Below are 8615 nucleotides of genomic sequence, written 5' to 3' on the forward strand. Positions count from 1 at the left end.
AAAAAAAAACAAACAACAAACAAGGACTTCTTTTCCTTCTTCATACATAAGATCTTTAAAGCCTTAGAAAGTGTGCATTCACCATATTGCAATTTCTTACTAAATATACAAAGTCCACAGCAAATGAAAAAGCTGAAAAAGGCACTTCTGGTCATGGTGAGCAACAGTACCTCCAAAAATATGATTTCATTGAAGCGTGCAATGGCAGAAGAAGCATTTTTTTCAAACTTGCTCTGTAACTGGGCAGTAAACATGAGCAGTTGCTGTAGCTATCAGCTCCTGAGCCAGCCCAAGATCTGCTCCTGGCAAAGGGGGTAGTAGAGGAAAGGGCAGCAACTCACTGATCTGCAACATAGGGGGAAGTAAGTCAAGAATCTAATTCCTAGCAGCAATACCACCTGCAGAGCTTATAAACCTATCTATTGTATGAACAGTTTTGCTTAAAAATTAGACCAAAACAAAAGAGACATTAAAAATCAAACCCACAAACCTACCAGAGCTATAGGGTGCTGAGATCCCCAATGAGAAGCTCAGCACACTCTAAGATTACAGAGTAGTTTGTTATTGATCACCTTTTTCCTATGCTGCAGAAAACACAATTCYCTCTGCTGTGTGTGAAAGCTAAACATATTTGTGTCTTAATATATAGTGAAAAATGCATTTTTTTCCTAGACTAAAAATATTCTTACATTCATTATCTATTTACTTCTCATCTGCTCTTTAGCAAGTACCTTTTGCTGTTAAGAAATTACATGCAAGTCTAGTCCACAGGTTGTTAAGGATGCTTCAGAAGACTGTTTTGACTAAGYAGTGAAGCACCAATCTAAAGAATTCCCTGCTGTAACTCTAAATTTAGACTGCASAATTAGAACTAAAGGTAGGACCAATTGTTCCTGTCTTCTACCATCATCTTCTTATAGAAAGGATCTGCTAAACCTTAGGTAGCTCAAAATTAGGACCACCAATTTTGAAACTGCAGAGTTTTTCTTTCCATGTCCTAAAACAAACCAAAACACTGCAATAACACAATCCCCCGAGAATACAGTTTACAATGCCTATATGCACAATTTCTGAGGGTAGAAAGAGAATAAGCAACCATGGAGGAAGTTTAAAACCACTTCCTTTCACAGAATTTAATTCAGAAAGCAGCTGGGAACACATTCCAGGTGATACCAATTTCTTATCGGACCATGTTCCCATCAATGTAAGAGTTCATGTTTTTCTTATATTTTAAGAGCTTTCTCAAAATCAGTAAAAAGATAATCAGCAAAAAGATGTCCTCATATCAGTCTATAACAGATCATTACACATGTAGCATTTAAAAGACCAAGGCAAATACTCTGCCAACCATTTTCATTTGTTCAAGGGCAAAATATAATTGTATTATGTGCACAGTTAGATTTTATACATGTATTTTTTAAATGCACTTCAACTCAGTATTCCTTATTGTTTTGATTGACATTCTCCCCATCTTCCTTTTAAATTAACAAAAAATTAAGAACACAAACAGCTGGGGGAAAAAACCCACTCTTCAATTCTTTCCATTATTTGTCTGAAAATAAAAGTATATGCATTACAGCTTATTAGTATTAGTACTAATTAGTAGGTATCAAGATTTTAATTATATGCCTGCTTCTGCTGTTTAAGCTCCATTTCACACCAAGTGTAATAAAAATCACAAATCCCTATAATCAACCTTACCACCGAAATGCAAAAGTTCATCAATTAACAAGAGCACTGGCCCTGATTCTGTGTCAGGTAGCTGTGATATGGATGTGTTACTGCATCCACATGAAACACTGTGTAAGATCAACTTGCACAAGCAGCCCTGTGGTAAAAAGGAATGTCCCTGGCTCATCCTTGAACAGATCCATTCTGGTTAGTGAATCTTGGTACTATCTGCCAAAGGTTCCCCCCRCTACTTCCCAGTACTTTTCTATGATGTGCATTATTCTACCTGTTTTTAAAGATCCATGACAACTGCAAGTTGTAATTCAAGTCTTTTCCTTAGGAACTAAGGACCTTACCAAGAAAATTCAGGAACCAAAGGCAAACTCCTTCAGCAGTCTGCCAGACCCAATTCAGGATGCTYCATACCATGAGGACAGAAACATCAAATGATCTGTGTCAGGACAAAGTCATCTTTGGAGGAAGCCAAGATGACTTTGAATGAGCAGAAGCTCCTTTTCTATTTTGGAGAGGGCCTGAGAAAACATCTTTGCCCATTCACTTTCCTGCCAAATATTGCCTAAGAAGAATGAAGATGGCCTTGCATGACAGCAAACTTGGTAAATGGCTTCTGGAAGTCTGTTTGTCTGCCTTTCTTAGCAGTCGGATGGCAAGCAAATAAAGAAAGGTGAAAAGGCTGTTAAACCCCATTACTATTTCAGTATAAAACATTTGCCCTGACTTTTGAAAAGTGCATATTTATCAAAGAAAAAATGTTTAAAAAATTTATTGCAGTGCAAAAGATGACACTGTGTGTTTGTTCAGAGCATTACTGAAGTTTGCCATTCAATTCAAGACTCGGTAAATATAGCCCACTATGCAGTCCTTTACATATTTGTATGGATTATTTGTAGAATCATAGATTGGGTTGGGTTGGGAGGGACCTTAAAGATTGCCTAGTTCCAATACCTCTGCCATGGACCTTATTAATGGCTTACACCACTCTTTCCTTCACCAATGTGAMGTAGGGCTGGTTAGTGAAGCATAACTGGTAATCTATTTTATACATGAATAAAATACTCTTCACTATAACATTCAGTTCTTGTTTTCTATCTGTTCAATGTGTTGTTTGAAATGCTACCACCAGCTATTCATTCCTTTTCTGAACAGCGATGCCATGACAACCCCCACGTGACTGGCTACAAGCATACCACAAGTCTCCAGGGCTTTGCTTTAGAAAAGACTCAGTCTGGTATTACTCACACTTTCTTTTTTTTTTTTCTTTTTTCTTTAAAAAGAGCCCAGTCTCAGTGATGCCCCATTTTGTGGAAGATGCATCAAATTTACCTGTCAATTCTACCATGTGGCAACAACTATCTTCAGCTATAATGAGACAAAGCAAAGTGTGAAGAACACCAGAAAAGGGTGGGTACAACTGTTTGCTTAAAAGCAGAGACCTTCATGAAAGAATATGCTTATCCAAAAGGACTACTGCATCTCTCCATTCTTAAAGCATTGTGAAAGCTKCTGATGAGAAATAAGGTACAAGAGACATGTTTTGAGAATATCCAGCAAATATATGTATAGCTTTTGTGTCCATTTGGGGTATTATAAAGATGTCTACTAAATTTAGAGGTGAAAAATATTTGGTTAGTCATTTGCTCCAAAACAGTTATAATGCAGGACTGTGYCCTCTTTAAAATCCTTAAGCTGTGAATACCATCAGTGATGATTCAACTGTATTGCTACCTTAGGAAGATTGTATCACAATACAATTAGCTTTAATATGAAGAAATAGTTCTTCATTATTTCCAGACTCGGTCTGCTTCATTAACTGTGTAAAAATATCTTCCTTCCTTYCTTCCTTCCATTGTTCCCCTAATTTGACTTGTAGGTGGAAAAAAAAAAAATAAAGATGAGGTAGAGAACTGAATTTGACATATTTTTAAATTAAATTGACAATATTGAAAGAAATAAATTTCTTTCTGTATGAATAAATGTCAAGAAGCCCACTACTGTTTACAAGCATGACTATTTAAACTGTGGCTCTTTTAAAGCAAGGAGCTGATATTAATGCAGATGAAATACTCTCAGCATCCACTGTCCATACAGAACTCTCCTTTGTTCAGTGTACAGAGCACTTCATAAGTGCATGAAGGGCCAAAAATAGAGATAAGAGATCACCATGGTGTACAGTCAAGAAATGTATTTACAGAGAACAAAATATTTCCCATGACTTGATTGCTCTAGAATTAAACACAAGYGTTTAATTTCTAAGTGCAAGAAAAGAGTAACAATGATGTTGAGCAAAGGATGGCTTAGAAAGGACAGAATTTTGTTTCTTATTATGGGGTTCACAAGTGCTTAACAAGGTCTCTAGTGACTAAAGAGTAGCCTTTTCCAGCGCCCCTGAGTTGTCATGCTGGTGCTTCTGAATTCCCATGCTGGTTTCCCAGAAATTTCTCTGTGCCTTCTCCAGGCACAACCAAAGGTTTGCTGCAGTGAACACCACCTGCCAGAGCAGAGGTACCTGGGGGCAGCAGGGCAATTTGGAGGTTGTCCTGAATGGCACAGCCTCCTGGGGCCCAGGCTCTTGATCTACCAAGAGAGACAGAAATCACTCTGAGAAAACGTAAGGGTCTCTGTTTGGTGATGTGAAGGCTTTGTACTGAAGGAGCTCACAAAAAAAAAAAAAAAAAAAAAAAAAAAAAAAACAAAACAAAAAAAAATGAACCAGAGCAAGAGAGAAAGGGTAAAAATAAAAAGCAAGGAAGAAAACCAGGTACACTTGTTGGAGAAGACCCCTAAAAAGATGGCAATGTTTAGGGAAAGTTATCATTTTCTCCATGCTAAAAGGTACAAAAAATGTCAGCATGTTTTTATGAACAAAAAAGCAAATGCATCCAGTCTGAATAATTGTGCTATTTTCTTAATATAAGAAAGAAACACGGAAAAAAATATGAAAAGTTACATCTCTCTGCAACGTTCTGCAAAGAACTAAATATAAAATATAAAATGGTTCCAAAACCACTGTAAAGTGCTGCAACAGAAATAAGGGCAAGCTTATAAATGACAGGTTTTACCCTATACAGTTTTGCATGTAAGTATGAGACAGAAATTGTTTCACAACGATTTCCAGAAAATGAAGTTATATTGATASGAATTCTTCAGAAGAAATCTGGTTTCTAAAACTAACTTTTGTTGTTTTCAAGCTTTTCAAGTTTGAAATAGTTTGCATATGTACAAATTTAAACCTGAGTTTGCATAACTATCACATTTTGTTCTTCACACTGGTGATTTGCACTGGACGGTACAGTAACAACCTTCTTTTACAAATTACATGTCTTCTTTAAGTTATTTTTAAAAAAGTTAATAGCATGATAATTAAAGGCACCTGAAGAATCAGAGGAGCTGGCAGAAGCAGAAGTCAAAACTCTCACAGGTTTACCAAGTTTAGTTTTGCTACCCAGTGAAACTCAGCTGCCTAACATGACAGGATCTAGAAAGGATGTAGATGAGCCCTGTCATCATCCTCCTAAAACAGCTGGAGTCAAGAGCAGTTTCCTTCTGGGATCCCACCTCCTCTGAGATGACTGGCATAAAAAAAAAAAAAAAAAGCAGATGAATAGTCTCACAAGAAGCTCAAGCAAATTTCAGACTAATTTAGAAAATGCTAAACATTACCCCAGTCAATGCTGTAAATTATTCACTCTGTTCTAAAAGCAAGGAACCTGTCCTGGTAGTATGTAAGACAAGTCTGTTATCAGGGATTCAAGCCTGGTCTTTGTCTTATCAGAAAGTTGCTTCAGAAAGAGACTTGGACAACTTCTGTTGCACTCAGACAGTGCTTTCAATCATTTGGTCCTACATTGAAGGGTTTGTGTTGTTGATGTGCTTGCTGCTTTTACTTGTCTGTCTCTTATTTTTTAAATAGCAAGTATTTCTCTCTTCTTTCCATCTCATGTAGTCTGCCTGAGATAGTACAGTTCATGTGTAAATCATGAGAGAGGGAGAATGTATTTCATGACAAAAATCATGGTATCACTGTTTTAACTGATCCAGTCTCACTCCCTGCACAACACCAGTCTCAGGGAAAGCAGTCTCCCCTCATAATCCTCTCTTGCTCTACTCTGTTACCAGCTTTTCTTCCACGGGGTTTACTTAGTCCAACACAGTTCACAGATTATTCTTCTCCCCCATATGTTGCATGGCTGCTTAGATCAAATGGAGATAAATATTATTATACCACTGAACTACCAATTCCATTAGAATTATTAGATCCACAATGCATTCTTAATAATTGTTCTAAAAAGCTAGTAAGAAGAGACCTGGGGATACTTCCAAYGCAAGAAGTCCTTTTCCAGTATTCTTACCTCTCTGGCAGTTTGCTAAATATGTGTCCTTTTGGAAGACCTGACTTATCTTAGGAGTACCTAATACTTTGTTACACTTATCTTTTTATTTCTGATGGATGCCTAATAGAAAATGGCTGCCTTCTCTTAGGCAGTCATTTCTGTATCATAACATCAATACAACTGTAACCAGGCTGTACAAATTTTTTACATTTTTGTAACATAAAGAAGATTTTGCATCTCCAGCAGGCTTTAAAACAACTTTCTTTAACATTTTCATTTTCCTCTATTCTGCTGGGCAAGTCTGGCTTTGCTGATGCAATGAATCATATGTCTAATAGTGTTACTTCTGGCTCACAAAACAGAACACAGGAATTAAAAGATTTTCYGTAACGATATGCAGGGGTTTTGCAATGAAAAAGGATAAACACTTCTTTTCTGTTGCAGATCCAGACAGAAAAACCATTAGTGGACACAAGTGTCACAACAATATACAATCACCTTCAACAGCATTTAGGAAAGCTGAAGGTATACTATTGGCTATTTCACTGGACCTTCACATCTCCTTTCAAAGGAAACAAAGAGCCTACCACATGGCCACAATTTCAGGGACTTTTTTTCACCTCAGTGAAGTGATTGTTGCAACAGGACTATCAGGATCCATGAATAGCACGTTCCCTGCAACATTTAATAACTTATGTTATCTTTATGATTATTGATGAAATCAGAGTGTTTCAGGTTAACGAGTGCTAAAGTGTTCAAATAGTCTCCCAAGATGTACTCCTGCACAGCCATGAAAATAACATTGCAAATAACAAGAATAGCACAATCACCAAGATACATAGCAAAGAACAGAATAATAGGATGCTAACATATTCAAAGCAGAAGAAATAACAATGGGTAGCCTTGACTGGCAGTTATCCTTCAAAATCTTACTGCTCCCACGAGACAAATTTTTGTTAAAGGATGAGAGTGGAAAATAAATTGTTAGTTAATTATCTCTGCTCACTAAAAGGAAACACCAACAATTAAAAAAAAAGAAAAAAAAACCAAACGTGAGGAAAGTAGAAAATACGTGCAGCTAAACCCTATCAAAGACTTAATTTCCAACAAAGTGCCCCTCAGGCAATGAGAGCGTAACCCATGTAAGGACTTCAGAATTAATTTCCTTAAAATTGTTTATCATCTCCATGTGTGACATAATGATCCCCAGGCACCTTAAAATTATTTCACTAGCAAAACAATTCATTTCTTCTTCATGCATAAAATCACACGCTATATTAGGATGCGGGTTCAATTTCTGCTGTTAATTTTTTCCCCATTACTGTAAAAATAATTGCTGAAGTTCCTTTGAAAATGAAACTTTGCATAACTCCACACACAGGGAGGTTAACAATAAAAACACCAACAGGAATCCACTACTCTTAGGCATGCTCCTTAGATGCTCCTTAGATCATGCACAGGTCCTGATACCTCAAAGTGAGACTGGTTCTTTCTCATCATCCTCCTTTCCAAACTCCTATAGAAACAGAGGAGAAAAAAAAAATGTTGTGATCTTCTGGTAACCAGTTCTTCCCTACAATCATTCTCCTCAGGATTATTAGGTCATGGGATGACTTAATGCACTCTTTTTAGGTACCTTTATAGTAGTGACCAGCATCTGGCCTGCTTTGGTTACAAAGCTCAGCAAACAAGGCTGATGCAGAAACTTGCTGCTYGAACATTAGCTGCTCAAAACTGTCAGATCTGGATAAGCAGGATTTGTTTTATAAAGGACTTGAAATATCTTTGGAGTTCCTAGAATCAAATATGGGGAAAGAAAGGAGGATGRAGGAAGAGACTGAATTAGTACGCAATGTTGGTTTTTGCATGGCTTGGTTTTTGGTAGCAGGGCGGGTCACAGAGGTGGCTTCTGTGAGAAGCTGCYGGAAGCTTCCAYTATGTCYGGCAGAGCCAAGCCCTGATGGGTCTGAAGATGGACATGACGCTGGCCTGGGCTAATTACAGATTTTGGTAACACCTCTGTGGTAACATATGTAACATATTTAAGAAGAAAGTCAAAATAAAGTGGGGAACAGTTTTTTTCTAGCCAGAGAAGAGGAGGAGGTGACAACATGTGAGGGAAACAACATGGAGACACCAAGATCAGTGGAGAAGGAGGAGGAGGAGGTGCTCCAGGTGCTGGAGCCAAGATTTCTCTGCAGCCTGTGGTGATGACCATGGTGATGCTGGTSACAGCATCAGTTCTTCTATGACTTTCTTAGTTAACATCACTGTGTTTTCCCAGCAGATGTGCTTCTCTTTTTCCTCTTCTGCATTGCTACCAGTAATAGGCACATCAGATCCACAGAAACCCAAAGYTGCCATCCAGCAAGCCACTATTCCTTCAGGGATTCTGTTCCTAGAGCCTTTTGAGAATGAGATGTTCAAGTCCAGCTATGGAAATCGTGCTTTCMCTACTTTCCTCCATCCAGCCTCTCTCTGGTTATCTTCAGCCCTCCCAGAAGAAGAATTACTGGGCCTCAGATAGTCTTATAAAAAAGTTTTTTTCTTCACCTCTCCCTCATTGCTTCCCAAACACCACAAATACATTTT

This window comes from Malurus melanocephalus, unplaced genomic scaffold (genome assembly GCF_030028575.1).
Source record: "Malurus melanocephalus ecotype Western Australia unplaced genomic scaffold, MMel_1.1 scaffold_1, whole genome shotgun sequence".
Classification (NCBI taxonomy): domain Eukaryota; kingdom Metazoa; phylum Chordata; class Aves; order Passeriformes; family Maluridae; genus Malurus; species Malurus melanocephalus.